We start from the raw sequence: 16335 nt of genomic DNA, 5'->3' as shown, positions 1-16335 counted from the left end.
CTATCACAATCACCAAGATGGAGATGATTAAAAAAATATTTTAGCTTTGAGCCTGTCGAGACCCCCAAAGAGATAACATTGATATACTGTAGATATTTGGCTCCATCCGCCAAGCACTCCTCCTCGGCTTCTGTGGATTTATACATTCAGCAAATATCGACAGGCCACTTCTTGTCGGAAAAGAATACAAATGGAAAGCAAGCCCTCAGCTGTCCAAACAATGCCTGACTAGGCAAACACATGCCAGGTTGGGCGGTTTGGATAAACAATAACAGGCTCCTCAATAATCCCGCGAAACAGAGGCGGGATTATTATATATTTTTTTGTGCTGTTGAAGATAACAGCAGAGGATTCTCCGGTGAAAATTAAAATGCAAAGGAAAACCCTTCCTATTCTTCAGTACGGCCAAACTGTGTTGTACTGACAAAACAAACGCCTCGGTTGTACAAATCCCGACTTTCATTTGTCCTCTTTGTGGCGGTGATTAATCAGCCGCACTCTGCCCCCCCCCCCCCCTTCGCGCCTCGCAAATTACCCTAAGAAAATCCCCCCAAAAGGGGACGGCGCGTCTGGTATGGGTGGATTTACGGCGTTTTACACCGCCAGTCTTCTCCCCGCCCATCAATCGCGCATTGTCAACACAACTTGGAGTGCTGCCGATTCATTACGGGCGACGCACATTTACCGGGGCGGCAGCTCGTTTGCAACTTCAGAGCATCATGAGATGGAATGTGAGCTAGCATCCGCCGGTAACGAGCAAACATAGCGCGTGTTCATAAATGCTCAAATACAAATGTGTGAGCATTAACATATTGTAAACAGGCCTGAGTTAACTCATTGTGGGGAATAACGTAGAACATATTCAATATCGTTAGTTTTAGCAGTGAGGGTATGATTAGCTAGGCTCGAGTAAAAAGTGTGCGGTGAGCATTCCGCCAATACTGACGAACTGTCCGTCAGTGAAAATATTTCTCGCCATATGCCACTACTAGTATAAATGGTATAATTTGTCCCAAAAAATGCTGTAAGTACACCTCTGCGGAGGAGTTCATATTCCTTGCACTCTCTGACAGTGAGACCGCCACTGCCACCTACTGTAGTGGATGTGCAATTACACTTTGTTCTTGTACGGAGAAGAAATATGTACATTTCTTTACATTCTCTTATATTGTCGGTGGTTTGATATAAATTGGCAGTATGCTGCTGGTGCTTTTTGGCAACAGCGTTAGACCGTCCAGTTTAATTAAATCGATTTTTGTAATTAATTTTTCAACGTTTTGATAACGCCGAGGCTTGCGGCTCAGTCCCAGCTTTTTGCGAAAAAGGTTGGAGAGCATCTGAAGGGGTGGGTGTGACATCAGCTGATCAAACCGAGTGTGTCGTCCTTCAGCTGAAGCTCCGTAATGCGCCACAATGTATTCTCTGAAGTGAGGGGGAAGAACAAAAAAGGGTGCCTTGACTCATGAGCCTGATACACAAATAGGGAGAGCAAAAAGGCACAATCTTGGCTAACATTACGCTCTGAAAAAAGGCCAACCTAATTATTCAAATTACACATACAAGCAGATTAGGGTCATTTGATGTACATTTAAACCATTCCCTAGCCAAATTACGAGTTATTGTGTGTTCAATAGCTGGGAAGAGACAAAAGACAGAAAGATGTATTGGAAATATTTAATGGATGGGTTAATAATTATTTTCAATATAATGATAAAATATTTTATTCATAATGTATTTTTTCCTCTACATTTTGAAAGTGATTGATTGATTTGGAACATTTTGAGGAATCTTTTGCAGCTTTCTATATTACTGTGATAAATTATCTTATAATCGAGAGCATTCTAGTTAGTTATAAAGTAGTACCATTGGCTATACATATATTGACAAATTTTGGATGTGGATTGATAGGGGGGGGTGACAATATAATTTTTTTTTAAGTTTCTAGTTGTATTATAATAATATAATTAAAATCCAACACAACACCTGAGTCTTTTGACACTTTTTAAAATTCTACTTTAAATTTTATTTTCCTATTTTAATGTAATTTCCAGTCACAATAATAATTAATAATAACCAGAATAATCAGTCACAATTTTGACTGAATAATTCTAAACTAAAATTATAAGTAACTAATAAAATAATATCTAATTTGATCCTAATTGGATATTTTCCCATAGCGGTGTACTCGCTCATGTCAAGTAGTTTTTATACAAACCGTACACTGCATATTGTAGCAGTGTCATTTCTTTATTTCTTTATCATTAGCCCATTAAAAAGATGTAAAATAAACAAATATAGGAGAGCATGTGAAGAGCGCTTACACCAAATTCAACACACCTGCTCTCCATTCATACCTGAGGGCTTGTAACACTCATGAGTCACAGTTACTGGAGGTAACAAATTCTACCTAACTGTGACATTTTCACTTAGGGGTGTACTCACCTTTGTTGCCAGCAGATAAGACAGTAATGTGTGTGTTTTGACGTTATTTTGAAAGGACATTGAGACTGTTATACAAGCTGCAGAACTATATTTAGTAGGTGCTGTCCCGCTAAAATATTGAGAAAAATGGGAATGATGGACTGATTGCTGTGAGATATTGGTGAACAGCAGACAGTAATTCCGTTGTGACCGTTCACTCATTTCCCTTTGGGCAGGTTCCTCCAGATGGAGGCGAGGGTGACGGGTTGGATGATTCCGTATGCTTGTTAAAAGCTTTTATTCTCCATCATCTTCCCTCCCTCGGACGTACTAAACTCCCTTAATTAGAGTTGAAGACTTTATTTCCCCCTCCTTCTCTCTCCCGCTCGTTTAATTCCACGTAGTAAAAATCCAAGCAGGAGCCTCCAGTCAAAAGCAGGTTTTTTGGTTTTAATGGGGCTTCTTGCTTTTTGGCACCTGGTGCAGGTTACAGGTGCCGGCGGAGTGACTGCGGGCCGCGATGGCAGCAAGTGAAGGCTTTGGTGTTTTAATGAGCTCCGGTGGAGTGCTTCCACTTGTTGTTTTTGAAGAAGCCGACTTGATCCACTTGGCTTGGAGGAGGCGGCGGCGGATCGAACCACTCGTGCACGCAAACAATTAAATGTCAGCGTGCTCAGATTTAGTGACAAAAAACTTTTCTTTTTTTTTTTGCTACCCAGAGTTACAAGTTTGCTACCAGGCCTTGGATTTACTTTATCTCCCAAGATTCACTTTATTGAATCCGCTGAAAGAATGCTAAATGCTAAGCTAATAAGCTCCGCAACAGCTATGATGGGAGCTGGCAAGTAAAAAATAAACAAAATCAAAATTCTAAGGCTTAATTTAAGCAAAGTTTGACTTCTTAAAATAAATCAATCATTTGATTTAGCACCTAGACCTTTCTTATTTTTTTGCCAGCAACAAAACTAAAAATTATTTAATGCTTGAAACAAGTGAAATGCTCTTTAACACCTAAAATAATAATAATAATCATCATAATAATAATGAATAAATGAATTAAAAAAATATACGGTTCATTGGCAAATTAAAAACTCAACATTGTCAAAAAAAAACAAATAATAACATGGTATGAAGAAATATTGTAATTTCATAAGCCTGTTTATTGCTCTGGGACCACTAGGGGACCCCCAAGAGCAATTTGTGGAATGGAACACAATGCAATTTTTTTTTTAAATGTTTGTATTAAAGTAGTTTACTTTGTCGACGCCGGATTCTACAGTACAGATAACAAACACAAAGTGGCTCAGCCTCTGATAGCAGATGTCTTGACAAGCCATATAATTTTTTGTCAAACGTGTACTTGACGCAAATTCCGACTAAATCCGAAACTCTTTCATATTATGAAGGCGGTGGTGCCTGACCATTCAACCATTTATTCCACTGAACCAATCGGGCACATTGCTCCGTCCATCAGTGGGTCCATCCGAAAAGCTTTACTTTCATGCTATCACTGCCCAATCTTGACACTGCAAGTCCACCAGGAGTAGATAAAATACTTTTTTCAGAGTATCTCATTTAGATGCTTATGTGTTTCTATTGTGTGACAATGATGAGAAAACTGCCAAAGCTACCATTAATGTGTGTTTGACAAGAAAATTTTGTTTTGCTGGTGTACACATGCGAGAGAAAAAGCCCACGAAAGATGTATTTTGTTGGATGCAGTGTCCTCCATTATTCCTCCGCTCAATCTGAAATTAACGTCCATCCATCCATCATCTGCCGCTTATCCGGGGTCGGGTCGCGAGGGCAGCAGCTTTAGCAGGGAAGCCCAGACTTCCCTCTCCCCAGCCACTTCAGCCAGCTCCTCCGACAGGATCCTAAGGCGTTCCCAGGCCAGCCAAGAGACATAAGCTCTCCAGCGTGTCCTGGGTCGTCCCCGGGGCCTCCCGCCGGTGGGACATGCCCGGAACACCTCCCCAGGGAGGCATCCAGGAGGCATCTGAACCATATGCCCGAGCCACCTCAACTGGTTCCTCACAACGCACCACATCATCGTACCCAATGACTTTGAAATTAACGTGATTTAAGATATTTCTTTTGGAGCTACTTTGTTGTTCATGGAAGTCAGAGTGGGTGGATTTAATTGGTACCTCTTTTCATGGCTATGGCAATCGTTCAAAGCATTGCAGAACACATGAAGGCCATTTTGTCACTGTTATTGAAAACAGGCATTTTCATCCTGGTGAAGTTTAAGAAGCATCCAAATTTTTGGCCTGACAGCGTCCACTGTTTCACTTTGCATTGTGAAATTTGGTAGTCATGTTTACCTTGAGTAGAAGAACCACAAGAAAATTGGGATTAATCCTGTCATTTTGGTTTAAAACTGACATTTTAGGATCATTTTAGCCATTTGGAGGTCAATAACATACACATGGAATTTTCTTGATTATTCAACCCCTGGCACCAGTTTGACTTAGTCATGTGAAATTTTTTAGATATGTTTTCTACGAGTAGCCCCACAAAAAAGTCTCAACAACCCATGCAGAAAAAGACACACAAAGTCCGCCATTTTGGTTTGAAGCAACTATCCGAGGCTCATTTTGGCCATTTCAGAGTCATTGGTGTACCCAAAGACTTTAGTGGAAATTGAGCCCATGACACCGATTTTATTTAACATGAAATACAGTAGTTATGTTTATCACAATCAGACAGTTAAAAAAAAGTTTTAAGAACCCGTGCCTGAAAACAAACTGAAAGTCTCCCATTTTAGCCCAAAGCAACCATTTCAGATCAATTTGACCATTTCCAGTTTAGTATTAAACACATGGAATATCTTAAAAATTCAGCCCCTGATACTAGTTTTACTTAGCAACATGAAATTGGTCAGTGTTAAATTTCCAGTGTAAGCAGAGTTATTTTAACACTGTCAGAGTAAATTTCCTTACGTGTTGGGGTGGATGTTGGGTGTAACCTGAATAGCACTACGTAGAGTGTTAAATTGACCACAGCCTCATTTCCGGTGAAGGAGAAACTGTCAACATTTCAATAGCGATACATCCAGTTGTTGTTTTTGGGGCGGCGTGGATCAGTGGTAGGGTGGCTGCCTCCCCACCTTGAGCTCGTGGGTTTGATCCCAAGCCAGTGTGACTATGTTAAAGTATCCTTGAGCAAAATGTTGAACCCACGGTTGCTCCACGGTGTCATCAGTAGTCAAAATCTAAAGTGCTTTGAGGGTCTTGCAAAGGAAGAAAAACACAATATAAGTGAAATACCATTTACCAGAGTAAAGTATAGTTTGGGTTAAATTTTCAACACTGACACTAGTGTAATACACTCATAAATGTTTAACCACCAGAGTTAAGTGTAGTTTGGCAGAATTAAATGTTTAACACTGACAGTAGTGTAGAGTACTTTCAACACTACTCAGTGTTTACCAGTGTAGATTTTTAACACTATACAGTGTTGGAGTAACACTGGTTAAGTGTGGAAAAAGTATCACTTTGAAAAGTGTCAGATTTGCACTCATTGGTGTGGACACATATAAACATGTTTCTAGTGTTAGATTTAACCCTCAGTGTTAATCTAACACTGGCAATTTTGCTGCGACAAAAGACACAAGAAGTCTGCCATTTTGCTTTCAAGCAAACATTTTGGTCATTTTTTAGTTCCCAGGTTGGAAATGTAGCATGGAATCTATAGGAAAATTCTGTCCCGGAAGCCAGTTTCCTTTATCAACTTGATATCTGGTTGGTGTGTCTTTCATGAGAAGCCCCACAAAAAAATTCTCAACAAGCCATACCAAAAGACTCAGGAAGTCTGCCATCTTTGTTGAAGAGACCATTCGGCGCTCATTTTTGTCATTTCCAGTCATACTTCAGAGACAAACCTCCCCTTGAGAATTTATCCAATTGCCACCAGGTATACTCAACAGATGGGTGACACTTGATTGTGAGGGATTTTAATTTTTCTTCTAGCTTGGTGTTGAAGTTCATCACCATTGAACACAAAATTGTTGCATGTGAGCAGATAGGGCGGTTCTCTCTCTCTCTCTCTCACTCGCTCACTCGCGGCAGAAGCAGCTGCCACCGCAACACTTGCTGACATCCACGAAAGTCGCTTCACATCTGCTTGTCAAATCTGCCGGAATATCAAGACAAATACGATGAGCTCCGAGCTGGTGCATCCGCATATTGGATCCCTCAGAGTGCGAGTAGCCTATGGTAGCAGGCGACATTATGTTCCAATACAGATTGCACATCCAGATGCCATGACTCATCTGGTCAAAAAGTGTACATATGCATGATTTAAACCCCATTGGCAGGCTCGCCCGCGCGCGTGCTGTCGCGCTACAATGGGATATTAGCAAAACACAAAAAACAAACATGAACTTTGAAGAGCACTTAATCTCCCCATTTGTTCTCAATTCCCTCCTGTGTATTTTCCAAACATTGATCCGAGACATTCCTCTGTCACAATTCATTCCCGTCAGGCTGCTTAGCGCTTGGATTAATCGCCTCCTGCTGACTAAACGCCGCGCTCATATTGTCTGTGCGTGCTCTGCGGTTTGTCAAATTAACCGACTGTGGTGGAGGAAGACGGAGGCCGAAGAGACTGAGAGGGAACCCTATCGATTTTTGATTACACGTGACCCAAAGAGGCCACGGTGGCGACAAAACTACAACACGTTTAGCCACCCGCTGGCAAACATGTGCAGTTGCCCCTTCACATCATGTCAAGATGGTATTTAGCATCAATTAGGCAGGAGGAATTTTCACACAAACAATATTCAACAACTATTGATTTTGAATGATGATTGGCACTATATCCAACCTTGGTCAATGACAGCTGCCATTTCTAACCTTGCCAACGTTTTCAAGATCAGATGTCCAGTGTACAAGAGTTCAATTGATTTTGAATAAAATTTGACACAAAATGGCTGATAAAGTGTTTCTAGTTGAATGTGATGAGGGGGAAAAAAAGTTAATTTTTAACCAAACATCTTTCGGTTTAGGGGAGAAATTGTTGTTTTTTCTACCAATACGAGACTCAAAAAGACTGAGGTGTTAGCCAGAAATAACAAGAACTCTGTTATTGTGCTCCAGTGTTATTTTGCACCTCAGTATCGACCTGAAGTGCAAGGATGTCAATTACTACTTTCCTATTTGTCCATTGATTACATTCACAGGTACAGTGGGACCTCAACTTACGAATGACCCAGCCAGTGTGTCTGTTTTTAGATTGGATTCATCACTTGGCTGCTACCTATCGCCATGTGCTTACTTCAAGCAGTTGATCACAACTCCCTGCTAAAATTGACAGTCAAACTGAGCATAAAATAATTACACGTCATGTATTTAACCCAACCACATTATTTCATATTATGAAAATCTGCTAGCTTAATGCTAACACACAATGCAAAACTTGAACACAAACTGCAGCAACACATGTAGACAAAAATCTCAGTATATTTTATCAATGTCTGTATTATACTGCCCCCTAGTGGCCAAGGCACACACCGGAAGGCAGCCCAATGAATAAAAGCGGGAAATCGTTATATAAGAGCTGTTTAATTGTTGAAATTCAATTCCATTAAGATATTACCGTTTGTTTTTATAAAATATAATACTGTATAGATTGCTGTTTTTCTCAATCCAAGGAACTAGTGTTTGTTTTGGGTTAGTTACGGTTAGATGTTTGCTTTAGTTGTTATAGTTAGGGTCAGGAATGAAGGTTAAGGGTTGGTTTTGGTACTTAAAGGTAAAGTAGAGAAGAGTTACATTTCAAACTGAATGAATGAGACGCGGATTATTTCAAGACACCGACACTCAACACCTGCACTCAACACAGTAGTTGTAAAACGCCTCGAGTGACTTGTCGCATTGTCGCCTTTTAATTTACGCCAAACCAGCGCAACTTAAGAAAATGAAAAATCCGGCGGTCGTTAGTCAAATCGGCCATCCGTCGAGCAGATAAAATATGACCATCCGTCATGCAGTCAATATGACACGCAGCTGGCGGCCTCTTCAATCCGGGCTCATTCGACCCTCAGCTACACGGGAGCCTCGTCGTCTTCTTTTGTGAAGCTCGCACATAGATCAGCGAGCAAGCGTTCCATTCGGTAAACACACTAAATTACACCGCTTGGGGGAGAAAGCACGTAATCCTAAGCAAGTCTCTCGAATTACATTTGACTCGCGCATCTGCATGAGAATGATACGCCGGGTGTTATTGTGCACGCTGAGATGGAAATCAAATAATGAATGAATTTTACATCCCGGCTCGCTTCATTTTCCCCACAGCTCGGGGGATACGAGAAACCTACAGGACGACGGTGATATATATACGCAAGCCGCAAACACACACAATAACAGTCGGTAATGTAGTAGAGCCGAGTGTCTCCCACGTCTGAAGTGGATGTGCTCCACACAATATGGTGTTATTACAAGGATTTATGTGCAGACCAGCACAAAAAAAAACACAGGAGAGGAAGAGGATGCGTGTGTTCGGACGCAGTGTGATAGTCTCAATGTTTTTTTCAAATGGGTTTTGCTGGATTGTGGATTTACACGCGAAGTGGTGCATTTTTGGGTTGGGTTTAGTGGTTTAGTTCGAGGTAAGGGTTGGATTCAGTGATTCGGCTGAGGGGGTTAGGTCCTTGAGGTCCTGTGTTGGAGGAGGGAAACCTCTAAAAACATGCATGACTGTGGCCCTCGAGGGCCTGAGTTTGAGACCTTGGGTGAAGTCTACGGTAAGCTGGGATAGGCTACAGCTTCCCGTGACCCTGAACAGGGTAAGCGGTATAGTGAATGGATGTAGGGATAGGTTTAGTGTTAAAGATAAGTGTTTAAGGGTAAGGGTTTTGGCTTTAAGATTGAGGTTGGATTCAGGGATTATGTTTCGGGGTAAAAGTTAGATTGGATTTTGTAGTGAGTTCAAGGGTTAAAATTAGAATGGAGTTTTAAGGTAAAGGTGGGTGTTTAAGTAGGCGTTTAGGTTTGGGGTTTTGGGTTAAGGGTAAGTTTAAGGATAGGGAGTTAGGGTTGAATGGTTATGTTTGAGTGTTTTGGTTTGGAGGTTGGGATTTAGTTCAGGTTAAAGGGATAGTTCAGGTTTTAGGACTGTATGACATCCTGCAATCAGCACTGACTTACCGCTGACAGCGTCCTGTGACGCGAGACCCAGTCCGGTTTTGGTAAGTAGTCCGACAAGCTGGCTGGGGTCACGGAAATACACGGACTACTTTCGTCTCGACCAAAACCGGACCAGATCTCGCGTCACAGGACGCTGTCAGCGGTAAGTCAGTGCTGATTGCAGGATGCCATTCAGATTCATGTCCCAAAACCCGAACTATCGCTTTAAGAGTTCGAGATTAAGGGTTCATGGTTTACGGTTGAAGGCTTAGAGTTATATTTAAGATTTAAGGTGGAAAGGTTAGGATCGGAAGTTAAGTATTTGTTGTCATTAGTGTGATCGGAGATGGTTCTCAATTTTGGTTTCCTAGGTATTGATCTCATAAGTGACATCCGGTTTTGGCTTTCCTTTGGCCAAATCCAATCTGCCTTAATTGCTTTAAGACACGCTCAAAGCTCAGTCAATCAATCTTCACATCCATTTGGATTGAAAGATGCTCTTCAACGCTCAACATAAAGATAAAAGATGGCTACCTGATTTGACATCGCCAACAAACACTAAATATGTCAAACGAACGATTCAAGTTTCACCAGCCAAAAAATCTCTGGACGACGACAGACAAACGTAATGAAAACGATTTGGCTTCCAGCGTTTCTGGCAGCTATTGGTTAAAGTGGTCATTTCTCAGCGCCTCGTTCCAATAATTCCGTATTCATCGTGCAAATTGCTCTGCTGGGGAACGGTCTACCTTTAAAGCAACGCGGCCTTGATATACTGCAATCAATAGCTCATCAGAAAATATTCCTTTCGACAAAATCATCAGCGCATATGAATTGGCAGCACTAATTGAACAGCGGCTTATGTTTCAAAACCATCGACCACCGCGGAAAGGTAACTGCGGGGCTGTGATTAGATGTAAACCAACACCACGGTATCAAATTAAGACCCAGGTGGTACTGAGACCGACTCATTGGTAGTTTGTCTTCGTTTTCCAAAACGAATTTCAATAAAACAGATAACATATTTGTGGGGACATTTGGTTAAGCCACACCCCCAAACAATTCTGGAAAAACTGAAATGGAGAAAAACTGTTGAATGCTTAATCTCTACTACTTAGTTCTCAGTCTTTGCACGGCCAATCATCTACAAACATTGTGTAATATATTTATAAATAAATATCTGAATTCACTTTACAGAGTCTTTAGTTACAGTCTTTAATATATCTAATAGAAATATTGCAAATGATGTATTCTCAGAAAAATTTCCACTTTAATGTGTTTCGTTTTTGTTTGTAATATAACAAAATCGTATCATAGTAAAATCATGCCTTGCATCCTGTTTAGGCCTGTTTGCTTTTGTACTTCTAATCATACTTTACCTCAGAACATAAACACTCTTCCATTTTAAAGAGTTATCGTTCGCGATGAGCTGCGGACATTAAAAGGCGTACTTAAGGCTTCCTCTTTCAACGCAGGAGATTGTATTAGCAAAATAAAGGCTTAGGCGGGAGAAACCACATTTGTTGGCAGGCAACAAAAGCGACGGCGACAAATGCGGTATTTGGACTTGCCTCGCTTTTTTACCCCTGCCACATGTTAAATATTCATGCCCAGCTATTTTTCATTGTTTACGTCCTCGCGTTTGGATTTCCATTCATGCGCTTGTTTGCCTTGTCGCGTATTAGCCGCAGTAAAAGCACACAGTGACACTCTATTATCTAGATTGTAATTATTTGGCCAACAGTTTATCAACATATACTGTATAATTTATAAGATTTTAATGTTATGTATGTTTGTAGTGATCTCATATATGCTAATGAAATGCTCTCATACGTTATTGAAATACTCTCATATACAATACGGTGAAAATCTATGCGGACGCATGCCCGAAATTGAACAGGAAGTCGGACATTTTGTGTTGAAGTGGCCATTTTAGGTCAAATACCAGGGCTTGCACATTAGGGAATTCATCCAAATGAGTCCCAATCGGAATCAACTTTCCTACCAAGATGGCCGACGCCAAATTGCAGAGCTTTTTGTAACTACTAATTTGGTCATTTGTGAACAGAAATTAGTTTTAGTGGTTCAATGGTGGTCTTAAATAATTTGGGGCGATTTCAGTTGAACATTCTTCATTTTTGTTCAAAATGAGAGCTCTCTGAAATTGAAAGAGTCCACATTAAAGCACTTGATGATCTTTTAATGACACTTTGTCTAAGAAAGTTGCTAAGCGTTGTACTGTATATGTGAAGTTTATTATTTTAATAGACTTCCCTTCTCAGTTCTTGAACAATTTACTCTGAGATGGAGTGTGCACATGTAATTAAGCGTATAATTAAGGTGTGTGCGGTATTCCTCAGTATTCCACGAGTGCACCATTGCTAAAAATCCATCATTCATGCTTCCTTGCTTTTTTTCTGTCACTGCGCCGCTTGGATGTCTTCCCGTCAACACCTGCTCCTTCATCATCACCACTTTAGTGTCTTGTGTTGAATGCTTGTGTTTGTTTTCTTCATCTTGCGGGTTTTTGTAGTGGCAGAAAGGATCCAACCAATTTTGATCATCATCATTTAAAAATTAACCTTCCAAGAATTCTGCATTTCTCCCTCGACATTTTTCAAAGTCTCACACTTTACGTTTCAGTTTCTTCAAAATGCTTTTCAGGAGAGAAGGTTTGGCTCATAATTAGCGCTTTAATTCGCTTATTGGTGTGAAGCAGCATAAAAACACTGACAGAGCTCAGCTAAGGACAAATCTTCTGAGGCCACCAAAATATATATAGTATATATTTTTTTAATTATAAAATAAAATGGAGGAAAAAGTCAATATTTCATTTTGGAAGGCATCTTGAAAGCTAGTCGAGCGAAGCTTTAATGCAACAGAAGATTTGAATAATTAACATTCATCGCAATTCCGCCGCATGTTTCTTTCAGTCAGAAGTTTGAAGGTTTTTTTTTTTTTAACAAAAACTCTTCATGCATGGAAGGAAAGAACTTGGCTGCCTGCAGACATGATCACAGAAACCTCAGGTGCCGGATGCAGAAAAATTCACTTAAAAGCCAAGCAGCTCTTTGCCATATGAGCGGCTTCTATTTAATAATTTCCAAAACAAGGTTTGTCTTGCCCCAAATGATTCGAGCTGATAAGACTGCATAAAGGTCAATGCAAACAGGTGCCGGATGCAGAATAATTCACTGCCTTTCTGCTGATCTCCAATACAAGGCAGCAATCAAAAGGAAAAGCCATGACACAACACACAAAAAAAAAACCTTAGGTGCCAGATGCAGTAAAATGAATTTCAAAACCAAACAGATTTTTTTTTAACTGCCAAATTTAAAGTGAAAATTCTTCACAATTGACCGACTAACTTCAGACAAGACCACAACAACTTCAAGTGCTAGATGCGGAAAACAAACGGCTCTTTTTTAATACAGAATTTGAAAACAAAAAACTCTGCTGAATGCATAAGAATCCATTGCAAAACCAAACGTCTGTTCAACCAAAACTTGTCACAGTTGTCTGTTAAATAACTTGACCACCTGCAGACCAGACCTCAGAAAAACCTCCCGTGCCGGATGCAGAAAATGTCACTTCTAAACTAAATAACTTTTATTTGAATACCAAATTTCAACTGAAAACTTTACACTTGACCGACCAACTCCAGATAAGACCACAAAAACCTCGAGTGCTAGATGCGGAAAAATCTCCTGGAAAACAAAACAATGCCCAATTTGAAATGAAAACTCTTCACACCTGGTTTATCTGTGAAACAACTTGATCAACTGCCGTTAACACCACCAAAATAAATAAATAAATCAGGTGCCAGATGCAGTAAAATCATCTGTAAAACCAAACATCTTTTACAATGCCAGGTTTAAAATGAAAACTCCTCACACTTGACTGCTCATAAATTGACCGTCTGCAGACCAGACCTCACAAAACCTCCTGTGCCGGATGCAGACAAATCCTCTCTGGCCGTGCCAACTGCCTCTCTCTCTGCCTGTCGAGCAGAGACGACACAGTGATGCTCATTGCTACAAACGCTGAATGATGCATAGCAAGCAGGACAGAGCAGCACCAGTCATGACCAATCACACGGTGCACCGAGTGATGTTTAGGAAGCCCCAAGGTTTTATAGAACTTCCTTTCTTAGGTTAAAAAAACACACACACAAAAAACATAAAATCCAGGAGTAGAGTGGAATCAGACTTTGGAGTGAGTCGGAAAGCCTTACCTCTTTAGTCAGATGCCAAAAAATTGGCTGGTGTGAATCTGCGTATTTGCCTTTTTGTCTTGAGATAATCTCAAGTCTAGTTGAAGAAGTCCAGGTCAAGACAAATCATTTCCCGGACTTGCTCAAATCTGTCCAATCTGGGAATGGGAATATTCCTGAGCATCCCTTCAGCGGCCAGATCCAAATTGACTGCTGCTCAAATACCAGCAAAACGTTCCTATTCTGGACGGGAGGCAAAAAACGAGCCGTTCCGGCAACATCGCTCCAGTTTATCTGTTATTTTGTTGTTGTTTTTCAAAAAAAGAAAGAAAAGAGCCGCTCCTCCTCGGTTGGCATGCGGTCTTCTTCGCAAGTCTGCGCCGGGAGGAGAGTGTGAATGCATGCGTGCATACGTGTGTGCGAGAGGGATGAGGAGTGCAGCGGGAGGCTGCGAGCGCCAAGTGGATCGGGAGAGCGATGTGAGAGGCGAGACGAGGATTTCGAGAAAGAGAGAGAGGGAGGGAGGGAGGGAGGGGTGAGAGAGGGAGAGAGAGCGACTCAGACAGTAGTGACTACATTAACAGAGGAGAGTATTTATTCCACATTCTTGATATCCAGCTTGAGGTTCATGTACTAGTAGACTCTTTTTTTCCCCTTACTAGTAAGATAATTCAGTAGAACTCTAGGGCCAGGCATGTGCACATATATTCTGGGGGCAGGTGCTTAAACCCCAAAATGGAAAAGTTTTAAAACATGAAAAATGAAAAATTACCCCCCACTACATTTATAATCGCGGGCCAGTCCGGTCCCTATGATTCGCGAGGGTTCACAGAATATATAGTATTTAATAGGTGTGTCAGGCGATTACAATTTTTAATCGTATGACTTCAACAGTTAACTCGCGATTAATCGTAAAGTTTTATATCTGTTCTAAATGTACAATCAAATATTTTTTTCTAAGTTTACAACATAAAAGTGGAAAAAGAAGTTAAACTAAGAAATATGGCTGCATATTTTAGTCATTGATACAGTCATTTCATAATAATTCATCAAATTGAGTTAAAGTTAAAAAGAGTGTGATATTGATTTGTGTTTATGTGATTTTTCTGCCACTAGATGGCATAATTCCATTTGTAAGACATTGGTGACAGCTCAGTGCATTTTTCTTTTTATAGTAAGCGCTATCTAATCTTTAACATGAAGTAGCTTGTGAAATTCTGCACCTTTTTTTAATTGTTAAATACATCTTGACCCCAGTCTCCACAAATATATGCATTATTATTAAAAAAATTAATTTTGATGGGAACTTGTCTGCTGCGTTCCGACTGGAATTCTGGTCATTACTCGCGCGTTTTATAAAAAAAAATGAATAGCGTTAAAGGAACTTTAAATTGACTCAAAATTAACGCACTCATTTTGACACCCACAGTATTTAACTTTGTTTTGACTTTTTCAATAAAAGTGGGTGAAGGGAAGCTGTAGTGTCAATGAAAAATCGACACACCCCTATTCAATTGGCAGCTTTTTGTGGTACCCTATGATCAACTATAGGACAGCATGACCAGCATGATAGGCAGTAAAATAAGCATGTGTGCGCGTGCGTCAAGTTGGCAAATTGACAGAAATTCCTTTTGCCAAGGGTCATAAACATCGATTCAAATATTTAAAGAAGCGCGAGTTGAAGAAACACACACTTAAGGGGACTGACGCATGCGCGCGCACACACGCCTGCTACTTAATTTGAAGGGAGAGGTGTATCAAGATCGATACGTGTTTTTAAAGCCCAGTGTGATGGAGGACAAAGGTGAAAATCGACTGTGAGCTCAAGTCTACTCTCCTCTTATGAGGACATAAAAAAAGAAAAAAAATCTTTGATGTAACGTTTCAAAAGCAGAGCTTTCGCTGTTCATTAGTAGCTTGCTTTTCACATTGGCCGTCACCATAGATAAGACTAGTGGAGACTGTGAATATTCTTCATGTCAGTCTATTCATGATTTCTTCTTTTAATTCACACTATTGTTGAAATAATGACGCTACATGAGTAATTATCGGATCGATACCAGAGCGCTAGTATCGATATATATATATATATATTTTTTTTTTTGGTTTCTCATGGGTCCTTTGCCCCAAACGCGCACATGTGCTGGCCTACATTGCAAATTTAAAAAAAAGTCCCTCGTATGTTTCCATTGAGGATATTAAATTATGGCATGTTTAAGAACCTAACAAGAAAGTCCAAAAATAAAAGTTATTTAATAGGACAAATGATTGAAAATACCATAATAGTTTATTAACCTAAAAGTACTATCAATATCGGCACCAGTATTTAATTGGTATCGATCGATACCAAAATCTCAAGTATCGCACAGCTCTAGTGATTAATACTTGATACATAAAAATGGCCACTGTGCATACATGTCATTTACGACGAGAAACACTGCCTTACATCATAAAGCAAAAATAATTACATTTAAAAAATATCCCGACCCCCCAAAATAAACACAAAAATAAATAACAAAGGATTATTTTTTAATCAGCAGATTTTTAAAGCAAAAATAATGAGGTTTTTTT

At 40.2% G+C, this 16335-nt stretch overlaps 1 protein-coding gene across 1 annotated transcript in view; it reads right to left on the bottom strand.

Annotated features, from left to right (window-relative positions):
• The window catches only part of sgcd (sarcoglycan, delta (dystrophin-associated glycoprotein)), a 134018-nt gene extending 119798 nt beyond the window's left edge, over positions 1-14220 (bottom strand). Inside the window, exon 1 of the mRNA XM_086057854.1 lies at positions 13786-14220. The gene's annotated coding sequence lies outside the window, so the exon portion shown is untranslated. The remainder of the gene's footprint in view (positions 1-13785) is intronic.
• Between the last annotated feature and the right edge of the window lie 2115 nt (positions 14221-16335).

The sequence above is a fragment of the Leptonotus elevatus genome, chromosome 16, assembly GCF_054856555.1.
Source record: "Leptonotus elevatus isolate MCC_2025b chromosome 16, RoL_Lele_1.0, whole genome shotgun sequence".
Classification (NCBI taxonomy): Eukaryota; Metazoa; Chordata; class Actinopteri; order Syngnathiformes; family Syngnathidae; genus Leptonotus; species Leptonotus elevatus.
The sequence above is the reverse complement of the archived record's forward strand: the minus strand, read 5'-3'. Positions and strand labels throughout refer to the sequence as shown.